Below are 13,742 nucleotides of genomic sequence, written 5' to 3' on the forward strand. Positions count from 1 at the left end.
AGATGCTTACAAAGCAATTCTTCGAAGCAAAGCTGTTGGCTGCTCATAACGATCATATACTTAAATAGAGGGACTTGACTGGTACAAGGTCTATGACTCCTGTTCTCCTGGCAGACTGGGGAGCAACTAAGATTCATGGCCCCTATTGCAAAAGCTCAGCTTGAAACCGTGCATAACTGGCGCATCCCATATGTACATTTTTGTAGCATTTCCCTTTCCTTTTTATCTTTCCGCCGTGAGGACTTGATGACATATCTTCTCACAGAAGCAAGCTATTAATCCCAAGCCCTGTTGGTACCCCCCAGATAGTAAACATTTCCCTTTTGTTCCTCAGACTTACCTACAGAATTCCTTCTTGATTCTATGCTGCTAACCATCTCCTAGGTTTGCCATTAAAGGGTTTATTCCCCTTTCTGACAGAGGAAGGCTGTGTATCATAAATCCTCTCAGTCCAGTGCACCAGATAGCAGGGCTAATACATTTATGATGCATAGAATGCCAACTATTAGATTAGAAAGGAAATCAATGAAGCTTATCCAGGTCCTGTGCGACCTTCTGGCTTTTGTACCCGGTTGTATCTGGGACCACTGTGACCCCTATAGTTATGCCAGTGCTGACAGGAGTCTCAGAAACATCCATGTCTGAGATAGAAAATCCCCCAAAAACTTGAAATCGTCCCATTGGTTTCCATTGTCCCCTTAGTACATAGTTCTTCTTATAAGTAAACAAGTTAATTTAATATTCCGAGCAATTTAGGACACAATGTACTGAATAGTTATAGGAAAATATAAAAAAAAGTTATTTTTAGCAATTATACATTTCTCCCATAATTAATCTCAGATCTGCATAGGAAAGCTAGCTAATTATTATGCTAAAGAGCAGGCAGACATGGCACTCATACACAGTCAGATTGTCCTACTGTGACTTGTATATGGGAACAATTAGTTCTGCTATGGGCAGAGATATTTGGAAAATCTTCCCTTTGTCTCGCTGGAATGCATTATTAAACAGAACCTAAGATGCATTGTCTACCATCCAAAACATATTGCTTCAATAAGGACGCTGAATGTTTGAGCGGATTGTGCGGTTTTCTGAAACAATATGTTACATTTACTCAGGATGGATATATAAGGACATGGAGGTTTCCAGAATGCTTGTTTACCGATCTGTGGGCCACAAAAGATACTGCGGACAATGCATGGGAAATAGCAGAGAACATCGACGTCCTGTAGCCAAATTCCTTCATAACATTTCACTTGGTGAGCAAGTGACTGACATGAAACGTTCATTGTGAGCGCTGCCCTAGAGAACCGCGGACTCCCTATGGTTTCGATCAAACATGTCGGGTCACAGGATACATGTCCCGGGGGCTTAAACTATTTTTACATTAACAAGTATGAAAAGTAAATCCAGTGAGATGAATAATGTCGCAATGTTATAGACGGCAATTGTAGATTGTTATATTTACTAACATGGCAAGGTTATATAATAGTGATTGGAAAGGTAGTCCTGGTATACGCACAGTTATTGGTGGTCATCCATATCCATTAAGGAGGTTTTCCAGAATCAGGATATTGATGTCCACTCCATTGGATAGTCTATCGGGGAGTCCGACTTTTGTTGGGTGGACACAAAGTCGGACATGCAGGACTTTGTGTTTATCCAAAAAAAACAATTTCTCTGCATTGAGGCTGCAGGCGGACACCGGTGGTTTGCTTTTAAAACCCATTCAAATGAAGCTTGGGAAGCCGTCCCCTGTCCAGTTTCGCCAGGGCTCAGGACAGAAACCTAGTGGAATGACACAGGGTGGACACGGGCACAAGTGTGAACACCCCTAAGCAGACACTCGTTCTGTAAGCTGTGCTCCTCTGTGTCCTACTACTCGTGACTATGAGGATCTATGAACTTTCTGTACAATAAAGCTGCATTGACTGTTCATCATATAGTCTTCAAAGGATGGGACGGAGAAGATAAGAATGAAAAAAGCTGTTACCGAAGATGATTAGACGGCTCCTGTCACACAGTTATAATAAGGGTGATATCTAAAGATTGTGTCTGATCAAAAGCAGAACTGAGAAGTTAGTATACCTTACATAAAAGGAGATGAGTGTTCAAGCTACTAATGTTAACATACAAAGCCATCCACAACCTGTCCCCTCCATATATCTCCGACCTAATCTCCTGCTACCTGCCCACACGTAACCTCAGATCCTCCAATGACCTCCTACTCCGCTCTGCCCTCATCCGCTCCTCACACAACCACCTCCAAGATTTCTCCCATGCATCCCCCATACTCTGGAACTCCCTACCAAGACACATAAGACTGATCCCCACAATCACAGGCTTCAAGAAGGCCCTGAAGACTCACCTATTCAGGAAGGCCTACAACCTCCAATAACACTATCACCGCACCGCCATCTGTACAGTCTCCCCCTCTCCTTCTGTCTCTACCCCCTTCCCTCATAGATTGTAAGCCCTCGCGGGCAGGGTCCTCTACCCCACTGTGCCAGTCAGTCATTGTTAGTATTATATCTACCTGTATATTCTGTGTATTGTATGTAACCCCCAAATGTAAAGCACCATGGAATTAATGGTGCTATATAAATTAATAATAATAATAATAATAATGAGTGTGTGATAGGTCTTTTGTAAAAGACTTTCCTGAGATTAGCTAATGTTTTCTATTACAAACAGCACCACTCTTATTCATGGGCTGTGTATGGTATCACAGCTTACTTCCTTTCAGGCACTGCCTATGGACATGAGTGACACTTTGTGACCTGTGACCTTCAGAGAATTAGGATGTCCCCTTGCTTCAGTGTCTACCTAAATAACTGCACCTGCTCAGCTGTTTCCTAGAAATATATTCAAATATACTACAAACTAGTGCACCTGTACAAATACTATGTACTGTGGGATCTTTGCATGTTCCCATTTATTACCTTGTAAGTGGTTAGCGGCACTAATAATGCAACTTTTTTTTCTAAGGGAATTTGAATGACTTGAATTTGATTCCAGGAGCTGGAATTATTCCACTATTCCCCTACAGGGAATTACAAATGCCCTGCTACTGCTTGGCAGGTTATCATAGGTATCCCCATAAACTAACCAGCCCATTACAATGGTCTCTGTGGATAAATCAGTGACCGAATACAGACTACCATAGGCTCACCTTCACACACAGGGGGGAATTTGGGGTATAACAGTCCGTGGAGTCTCATCTTCCTCTTAGTTGGTGGACGCTATATGGGGAGGGGTGGGGTGGGTGGTTTGAGGTATAACAGTCCATGGGGTCTCATCTTCCTCTTGTTTTGTGTCAGCTGGACACGTATTGGACAGCGATCTCCACAGTGGCCTCTTCTTCTCCCAGTAGGATGTAGAGTTTCCTCTTCTCGTCTGCAGATAATTATTCGGTTCCTACACTTGCAACTACAATTTGTATGGCGAGTGAGCAGTGTGGCTCTCCAGCACTGCCTGAGTGATCTACGGGGGGTCCCAGGTGTCTGACCCCTCAGGTCTAATAGTGACGGCCTATCCTATGGATAGCTTATCAATCTTCGAAACTGGAAAACCCCTTTAATTGATTCTCCAACAGTCACAAAACTCACCACGACTACTATAAAGTACTGGGGTCTTGCTTTGGTTTGCTGCAATACCAGATACAACTCAAGGACAAAAGTGCTGCCATTTTGAGAAAACAACAGATATCTTCGACACCCCCCTCTAAAGCAGCTCGGAGGCTTTTTCTACGTTTAAAGCGGCTCCACTTTATACCTCTGAAATAAATGGGAGACTATAAAGAGTAACTCCGGCTACATAATAATTAAACAGCGTACAAAACATCTATCATTCTCTATATTACAATTTTTAGAGCATTGCGCATTCGTCGATGATAAACTACTCATTATTTTTCTCTGCAAAGCCTTATACTGAGCGGCAACCTTGGAAAGGTCACTTACAGTATAGAAACCTATTCAACCGGTGCAAATAACGTATTTAATACATTGACTCTCATACTCTGTTATCACTTCACCGTAACAATTGATACTTCCATGTAATTCACCTAAAAGAAAGATTGTAACCTTGGCTCTCTGAGAAACATATTTCATCTCTGACACAGCAGTTGCTCTACCCAGGATGAAGTGGTTGAATGCGCCGACCTCTTATAGCCTGACCCATCCCACAAGAGCGGTATTCTGAAATCTACTCACTGCGGTATTATTTTATATAATAGTAAAAAAGTACATAGTAAGAAGTAAGCTAAGAGAAAGTAAATCAATCTATTTACAAAAACTCTTATGATGTATCCAAATCCTAATGTAGAGAATGCAATGAGATCCATTGAATTTTTTTTTTTTTTAATTTATTGAGAAATGAGACAATCTCAGTGAACCTACATACTGAGTACTGACTTGTGAATGCAAGGAATTGTATTGTTGTTTTAACTCAATCCGGTGACTCACATCAAATCCGGTGCCAAATATAAAGCCAAAACAAGTATTCTGTGCAAATATTAGAATTCTCCAGTTCCTATAAGTAAATCCATTATAGGTGCTGCTACATTAAACAAATACTATGAGACTAATTCCTTAAACCACCAAATCCTTGACTATATGCGGTGTACACGTTGCCTGAATGCAGTCGTTTCAGCCAGTTTGTAGACTCTTCTGACTCTTTCCAGTATCAGTAGGTGGTCGGACATTTTACAACCCGATGTCCTGTTTTTATACAATGGGTCCTGTCTAATAGACTGTGTAAACTTAGGCTGGCCATACACAATAGGTGACTGTCAGTTACCAATGTCACTGGCAATAGTTGACTCTCTAACGTTATGGCTCTCGGACTACATGAAGACGATTGAGGGTTTTTTTACAGCCATCTTGCATCCGGAGGGAACTTGTAAAGACAAAAATAGGACATGATCTATATTTTGAAAAATATCATGTGAATATCCTCCATTCACTTAAACTGAATTCAATACTGTCATGTGACGTCCATCTTTAGACACATTTATCAAATGTTTCTCTACCTATTGGTTGGTTTCCTTTGCATCAAACTTTTCCCATATTTCGGTACAATTTTGTTGCACGCTGGCACATCCTAAACAGTGTCCTCTTTCATGTTAGGCCACTGAGCCACATCCCTTGTCAAACACAATCTGTCTAAAAAATTTTGTACCGGAATTTTGATGTGAACATCAAATCAATCTAACATTGTTGGATTGGACAGTATGTACAGTACTAAAATTAACTTTGAACTTTTCTAAATGCCGCACCAATCTAGACATTCTCCATGATCATTACTTCATATATACTTTATATCCGGATGAGCTGGCCAGGACTGGTACCAGTAACGGTTATCCTGAATTTGGATAGTCTGGATACATTAAGTGAGGGCTCATGGTCCATGTGTACATCAAAGGCAGAATGAAGATGTGTCAAGGTCAGTCATGGCCATATAGAGAAGGGAGAATATTGAAATAGTTAACTCGGGCACAGGGAGGTGTAGACCACCATAAAGTCTATATGAAACCCCCTGGCTTAGTGTTCCTGATTTCCAGCCCAAGAGAAACTGGAAAAAAGAAGAATCGCACAGGTTTCTTTTTGTCCTTCTCAAATTCCCTATTCCTCCTGCACATAACGGCTCATTCACATCTGCGCCCAGGTCTCCGTTTTGCAGGTTTCCGTTTCCTGCACAAAACAGAGCAGGAGATGGAAAGCTGCAGGACTCTTTCATACACATTCATTTGAATGGGTTTGAAAGGTGTCCGGCTGTAAGCGGCGGTGAGCGTTTTATGCTTTATGTTTTATGTTTTTTTAAACAGACACAGAGTCGGACATGCAGTACTCTGTGCCCGGTGTAAAAAAAAAACGGTTTCGCCGCGGAGAGCATAAAACGCTCACCAGTGCTCACGGCCGGACTCGGCATGACAGGTTTCTGTCTTTTGCATGCAGAAGACGGAAACCTGAGAACACTGCCGAACGCTAGTGTGAACCCAGCGTAAGCAGCGTCAGATCCATCTGGAGACCAGTTATATACTAATGTCTATAACGTAAACTGCAGGCTCACCTGATTTGGGCGGGATAGCTGTCAACATTCCTGTGGGCAATTTTGGTCCCAGTCCATGCAGGTCTTCAGCTATCAGACATGTACTGTATAAATAGATATTGTAGGCAGACAGTGTATCCATTAGGTTTATTGTCATATAATGGTTTAGACTTGACAGGGACAGGCCTGCACCTGCTTTTTTTGTTAACAATATAAGGGTTTAACTCTAAATCCTTGTACAAGCGTGTAACTCTTGGCTGCATACGACTTTAAGAATGACATGACCTATTTCAGCTTGTGGAAGACACAAAAGAAGAATTCTCCAACTTCCGAGCTCATCCTTTGTGTTTTCTTATTTACCAAGTAGAATGGTGTGTTGGCATAAAACACGTGTACACAGTATATACTCCTGAGAACTACTGCTTTGCTCTGTACTATATTAGTGATTTTAGTCGTTTATTGGAGCAAATTTTCCTTATAGTTGATGACCATAGGAGGAGATCTCCACCGAATATCTCAATTATTTTTATTATTCCAATGCACCTAAAAAAAAATTAAAAATTTAAACTTTCAATTTAACTAATAGGAGGTGTAAAGTTAGACTGGACAATCTAAGGCTGGGGTCACAACAGCGCTTTGATTCCGTTTGGGAATTCTGTCCCTGAATCCATTGAATAATGCAGAGGCCAGAAACCCAGCGGACCCAATTATAGTCTAGTGGTCCACAGGTTTCCGCAGGTAACTGCTTTATAAGCGAATTGGGTTTCGGTTTTTCAGGTTCCCAAGCGGACCCGAAGAATGGAAACCTGAATGCAAGTGTGAACCTAGCGTAAGAATACAACAGATTTATTAAACAGCATCTGACAGGGAATTAGTGACTATGCCCCATAGTCCCTTCTGTCTGGCTCATATGTCTTGTTAACATGCATTTAATTGGTAAGCAACAAGTATGGTACATACAGACTAGAGAAGAGTCAGACTACACAGGGATTTTTTGTAGTCTGTTACCATGGAGAAGCTTAGGTCTACATAAGAACTGGAGACATGAAAAGACAAGGTGGGAAAAATTTAAGCAAGACAATTTGAAGATATGACAATATCCCCTAAACCCTGTCTAAGCCTCTCACCTCTACCAGGTTATAGTCTTCTCTACATCGGGCTGACGAGATGCAAGTACATCGAAACAGCCGTCCTCGGTTGAGAGACTATACCTGGTAATAATCCCAGCATCATTGCAAAACAAAGGCCTCTTGGAAGGTCGAGCATGATGGGGAGCAGCCTTTATTGGGTTATTTCACTGAAATTCTGTCTTCCTAATTACATCAGGGTAGACAGGCTTGCACGTTCCAGTGAGCGCCCTCTATTGGTTTGCAACACTGAGGCAGCAGCTGACTTCCTAATTACATCATGGAAGACAGATTTGCATATTCTTCCCATGGTCCCTTGCGAAGTGGACTGCTAAAGGCTTAATAAGTCTCCACACACCTACAGTCCTATGAAAAAGTTTGGGCACCCCTATTAATCTTAATCATTTTTAGTTCTAAATATTTTGGTGTTTGCAACAGCCATTTCAGTTTGATATATCTAATAACTGATGGACACAGTAATATTTCAGGATTGAAATGAGGTTTATTGTACTAACAGAAAATGTGCAATATGCATTAAACCAAAATTTGACCGGTGCAAAAGTATGGGCACCTCAACAGAAAAGTGACATTAATATTTAGTAGATCCTCCTTTTGCAAAGATAACAGCCTCTAGTCGCTTCCTGTAGCTTTTAATCAGTTCCTGGTTCCTGGATGAAGGTATTTTGGACCATTCCTCTTTACAAAACAATTCAAGTTCAATTAAGTTTGATGGTCGCCGAGCATGGACAGCCCGCTTCAAATGATCTGAAAACAAAGATTGTTCAACATAGTTGTTCAGGGGAAGGGTACAAAAAGTTGTCTCAGAGATTTAACCTGTCAGTTTCCACTGTGAGGAACATAGTAAGGAAATGGAAGACCACAGGGACAGTTCTTGTTAAGCCCAGAAGTGGCAGGCCAAGAAAAATATCAGAAAGGCAGAGAAGACGAATGGTGAGAACAGTCAAGGACAATCCACAGACCACCTCCAAAGAGCTGCAGCATCATCTTGCTGCAGATGGTGTCACTGTGCATCGGTCAACAATACAGCGCACTTTGCACAAGGAGAAGCTGTATGGGAGAGTGATGAGAAAGAAGCCGCTTCTGCAAGCACGCCACAAACAGAGTCGCCTGAGGTATGCAAAAGCACATTTGGACAAGCCAACTTCATTTTGGAAGAAGGTCCTGTGGACTGATGAAACAGATTGAGTTGTTTGGTCATACAAAAAGGCGTTATGCATGGCGTCCAAAAAAAACAGCATTCCAAGAAAAACACTTGCTACCCACTCTAAAATTTGGTGGAGGTTCCATCATACTTTGGGGCTGTGTGGCCAATGCCGGCATCGGGAATCTTGTTAAAGTTGAGGGTCGCATGGATTCCACTCAGTATCAGCAGATTCTTGAGAATAATGTTCAAGAATCAGTGACGAAGTTGAAGTTACGCCGGGGATGGATATTTCAGCAAGACAATGATCCAAAACACCGCTCCAAATCGACTCAGGCATTCATGCAGAGGAACAATTACAATATTCTGGAATGGCCATCCCAGTCCCCAGACCTGAATATCATTGAACATCTGTGGGATGATTTGAAGCGGGCTGTCCATGCTTGGCGACCATCTAACTTAACTGAACTTGAATTGTTTGTCCAAAATACCTTTATCCAGGATCCAGGAACTGATTACAAGCTACAGGAAGCGACTAGAGGCTGTTATCTTTGCAAAAGGAGGATCTACTAAATATTAATGTCACTTTTCTGTTGAGGTGCCCATACTTATGCACCGGTCAAATTTTGGTTTAATGCATATTGCACATTTTCTGTTAGTACAATAAACCTCATTTCAATCCAGAAATATTACTGTGTCCATCAGTTATTAGATATATCAAACTGAAATGGCTGTTGCAAAAACCAAAATATTTAGAACTAAGAATGATTAAGATTAATAGGGGTGCCCAAACTTTTTCATAGGACTGTATATGGTGGTCTCCCCCCAAGGAGTGACAATATCCCCTTATATTTGAAGATATAGAAAGGATGTTCTGTAATGTCTCTCAGCATGTTCTTCTTCTTCAGCGATATCGCAAGCCTCCAAAACACTGACATTTGGATTCTCTGAAGTTGATGAACACCCTATGACTGTCTTCTCTTGTAGTGTAGAGATATGTCAGATCTGTGATACATGGTTCTGATCTGTTGCAATCTCTGGGTTTATCAGTGTTATGATGCATTAGATCTAAACCTGGAGGGCAGAAACTGCATATAAACAGGAAGCATTGGCTCAGAATTACTCAGATCTCCGGGCAATGTCAGAATGGGGGATTTCTGTTTTGAAGCTACTTTGTGCCATCAAAACTACTGTCTAAATGTGCCCAAAGTGAAGGGCTAACCTTGTAAGGAATCAATATGGATGCCTAAAGGGACAGCTCTTAGAAGAAGCCCTTGCCTACTTGGATGATGCTTTTGAACATGATAGGTTTTCTTTACAGACAGACAATGCTGAGGTTAGTCTTTAAGAGTTCTTAATGTCAAATTTACACTGACAATGTCTTTGAACGTGCATTAAGGTATGAGAACGACAGACAAGAGATCATGGCCTGTCAGATGGTCTACACACAAGGTGTTGTTGCAAAATCATCCAAGTCATCCTTCATCCCTTTAACCCCCTAACAGGTACATTAAAATTGCAAAGATTCTCCCAAAAATGGAACTTTATTTTTTTTGTAGATTTTGAATTATGCCTCAGGCAAATATAGTTGGCACATAACATTAACAAGGGAAAAAGTCTATTTTTGTATTTTTCTGTAAAACAACTCAGGTGCTGGGTACAATTAAATGGCAAGTATTCTTTCATAGCAAAAGTCCATGGTATCCCCTCCCCCGGGTCACCTGAAGTGACAGGGATAGGAGAGTTAAAAAAAAATATTCTTCTCTCCCTGAACACTGACAGCTGCTCATGTTCTCCTGCACACTGGTTATAGTGAAACAGCGATTATATTCACCTCTGCTATAACCAGTAAGGCCTAGTTCACATTTAAGTTTGGTATTCTGTTCGAGGAGTCCGCTTGATTGATGACAAGACATAGCTATTCTATGAGGAGGTGCATGGCCATCTCGAAGTGGTGATTGTCTACAAAACTCGTTTTGCACCGGCCTAAATACTCAATCCAAAGCAGAGGACATGCCGGGGAACTATGACCGCTTATTTGACAGGGTGATGTGCTGCCGTCAGTCAATGACTTTTTCGTCCTGCTGAAGTCAGCTGTTCACCCGATCATCAGGTGGTTGTCAGCAGTATTAGACAGACCAGTTGTCAGGATTAAACAAGCATACGTTACTGAAAAATGGCTGCAAAATTGCCCTGTGTAATATGGCCTTACTCTGGACTGTAGACCAGGTACATATAGGCAGAAGAGATATTTGGAAAAGCAACCACTTATATTAATATAATTACCCATTCTGAACTGATAAGTCAATCTTGAGTCAGTGACAATGCTAGTGCCTGCCCCAGTATCACCCACCTAGATTACTGCCGCATTCTTCTAAGTGACTCCCACCTAAGTGTTATCCACCCATCCAATTTACCCTTACCCTTAGTTCACATCTGCGTTTGGTAATCCATTCGGGGAGTCTGCATGGGAACCCCCCGATCGGACTACCGAATGCACTGGCAAGCGGTGTGCAGTGAAAGCACATGGACCCCATAGACTATAATGTGTCAGTGTGCTTTTCGCGCGCTGCCCGCACGAATCATACAGCATGAAAGTAAATTGCGATTATAGTCTATGGGGTCCGTGTGCTTTCACTGCAATTGGTATTCCATTCGGGGGGGTCCCCATGCAGACTCCCCCGAACAGATTATCAACACAGAGGTGAACGAGGCCTTAACTCTGCTACCCAGTTATTCCATTACCCTCCTCCTCCTCTGCCTGTTACCTCTGCCAGCCCCTTCCTTAGATACCCATTGTTCAGTAAATTCAGCTGAAAATATTACCAATAACATATAAAGCTGTGCATAACCTATCCATTCCATACCATACATCATTGGCCTAATCTCCCGCTACTTCCCTGTTACTAGTAATATCTGATCCTCACAAGACCTTCTTCTTTACGCTCCTCTTAGGCTAGATTTGCATCTGACTAGATCTGCAACAGACTCTCCATTATTCCGATCTGCCAGGGAACCCAAATAACAGAGTGCTGGACCTTCATGCAGGACTTCTCTCTCTGCTGATTTTTGTCACTTTCTGCAGCTGAGTCTCAAACGCAGATGTGAATTTAGCCCTATCTGCTCTTCACATGATCACCTCCAGGACTTTTTGCACATCTCCTTTATGCCTGCTGCACTCTCATACAGTAACAAAACTCATGGACTACACCCCAACTCTTTATAATGCAGTGGCTGTTCCTTGGAATAACACGGACTAACTAAAACAATTGGATTCCATTTACTGACATTTACTGACTTCCTGGAAATCCCTTCTCATACAGCTTGTCTTCACCCTGGTGTAACTTCAGTATCACGCTACAGCATGTGTGAGATCATATCACAGGGAGTGTCCAAGAATTTACAACATTTAGGCTAAAGCCCCGCGTAGTGGGCTGCAACAAAAAAGTGCTGTGGGAAAAACCACAGCAGCAGTGACGCATTGTGGTTCTTCCTGCAGCGCTTTTCACAGAAAGTCCGCAGAGGTTTCCTTCTGCTTCCATTGTATCTATAGGGACACCAACAGCATTTCCGTAGGTATAATATACATGCTGCAATTTCCAAAACTGCAATGGTTTTGGAAACCGCAGTGTTTCTGCTGCCCAAATTTTTCTGTATAATGTTGCATTTTTTTGTGCAGTGTTTCTACCGCAGCCAAACCGTCACATTTACGCTATGTGGGGGGAACAAATATTCCACCAGCACCTGCAAAGGAAAAACAACATATGTTACTTTGCATTGCAGACAGTGGCAAAGCATATCCAGCAAATTGTCACAAAGAACGCGACATTGAATAAACACCATTGCAGAACGGGATCTAACCTTGCAAGTCTTTGCAGGAAGGGTCCTTTCTCCTTCTGTCAATCACTTATTAAGTTGTGTATTGTTTTCTGTCAGATACTTAGAGGGTGTACAAAGGAATTTGACAACGAATTTGTCAAGCTGAAAATTTCTGCTTTAGGAATTTGAAGCAGATTTTTTCTGCTTGTCAAAAAACCGAGGAGGATTTTGACCTTGAATGTGAATTAGAATTTGTATATTTTGTCTTTATGGAGCACAACCAAACGCCAAATTACAGAAATTTCTACGTGTGTCAACCCCCTGAGTGTAACCATCCCCTACATATGATGACCCCCTACGTGTGACAGCCCCCTAAGTGTAACCATCCCCTACATATGACAACCCCCTAAGTGTAACCATCCCCTACATATGATGACCCCCTACGTGTGACAGCCCCTACATATGATGACCCCCTACGTGTGGCAGCCCCCTAAGTGTATCCATCCCCTACATATGACAACCCCCTAAGTGTAACCATCCCCTACATATGATGACCCCCTACGTGTGACAGCCCCCTAAGTGTAACCATCCCCTACATATGATGACCCCCTACGTGTGACAACCACCTAAGTGTAACCATCCCCTACATATGACCACCCCCTACATGTGACAACCCCCTAAGTGTAACCACCCCCTACATATGACCACCCCCTACGTGTGACAACCCCCTAAGTGTAACCATCCCCTACATATGACCACCCCCTACGTGTGACAACCCCCTAAGTGTAACCATCCCCTACATATGACCACCCCCTACGTGTGACAACCCCCTAAGTGTAACCATCCCCTACATATGACCACCCCCTACATGTGACAACCCCCTAAGTGTAACCACCCCCTACATATGACCACCCCCTACGTGTGACAACCCCCTAAGTGTAACCATCCCCTACATATGATGACCCCCTAAGTGTAACCATCCCCTACATATGACCACCCCCTACGTGTGACAACCCCCTAAGTGTAACCATCCCCTACATATGACCACCCCCTACATGTGACAACCCCCTAAGTGTAACCACCCCCTACATATGACCACCCCCTACGTGTGACAACCCCCTAAGTGTAACCATCCCCTACATATGATGACCCCCTACGTGTGACAACCACCTAAGTGTAACCATCCCCTACATATGACCACCCCCTACATGTGACAACCCCCTAAGTGTAACCACCCCCTACATATGACCACCCCCTACGTGTGACAACCCCCTAAGTGTAACCATCCCCTACATATGACCACCCCCTACGTGTGACAACCCCCTAAGTGTAACCATCCCCTACATATGACCACCCCCTACGTGTGACAACCCCCTAAGTGTAACCATCCCCTACATATGACCACCCCCTACATGTGACAACCCCCTAAGTGTAACCACCCCCTACATATGACCACCCCCTACGTGTGACAACCCCCTAAGTGTAACCATCCCCTACATATGACCACCCCCTACGTGTGACAACCCCCTAAGTGTAACCATCCCCTACATATGACCACCCCCTACGTGTGACAACCCCCTAAGTGT

At 42.8% G+C, this 13,742-nt stretch overlaps 1 long non-coding RNA gene across 1 annotated transcript in view; it reads right to left on the reverse strand.

The window, feature by feature from the left end:
- Window positions 1-2,130: 2,130 nt before the first annotated feature.
- LOC142194492 (uncharacterized) overlaps window positions 2,131-13,742 on the reverse strand; it is a 182,846-nt gene continuing 171,234 nt past the window's right edge. The window contains exon 3 of the long non-coding RNA XR_012715036.1: window positions 2,131-2,181. This is a non-coding gene — a long non-coding RNA (uncharacterized LOC142194492). The remainder of the gene's footprint in view (window positions 2,182-13,742) is intronic.

The sequence above is a fragment of the Leptodactylus fuscus genome, chromosome 2, assembly GCF_031893055.1.
Source record: "Leptodactylus fuscus isolate aLepFus1 chromosome 2, aLepFus1.hap2, whole genome shotgun sequence".
NCBI lineage: Eukaryota > Metazoa > Chordata > Amphibia > Anura > Leptodactylidae > Leptodactylus > Leptodactylus fuscus.